The 230-nt window shown below is 34.8% G+C and overlaps 1 protein-coding gene across 1 annotated transcript in view; it reads right to left on the minus strand.

The window, feature by feature from the left end:
• LOC106875488 (bone morphogenetic protein 7) overlaps positions 1-230 on the minus strand; it is a 15,319-nt gene that overhangs the window by 3,970 nt on the left and 11,119 nt on the right. The gene's annotated exons all lie outside the window — the stretch shown is intronic.

The raw sequence follows: 230 nt of genomic DNA on the forward strand, positions 1-230 counted from the left end.
TCACAATTTATGTTCCTAACACTAGCCTAATGATAACGAAGTTATTTTACTAAATTCTTTGTTATATTCAAAATTAATTGAAAGAAACATAGAGCATCTCAAAATAAATATGGTAATGAAAGAGTTAAAGGAGAACCAACATATGCACTCACACACTGTTATCATACAGACCTATCACATTATCCCAAATGCACACAGCCACACACACATACTAATACCCCCCCCCCCCC

Source organism: Octopus bimaculoides, chromosome 23 (assembly GCF_001194135.2).
Source record: "Octopus bimaculoides isolate UCB-OBI-ISO-001 chromosome 23, ASM119413v2, whole genome shotgun sequence".
In the NCBI taxonomy this organism is placed as follows: Eukaryota; Metazoa; Mollusca; class Cephalopoda; order Octopoda; family Octopodidae; genus Octopus; species Octopus bimaculoides.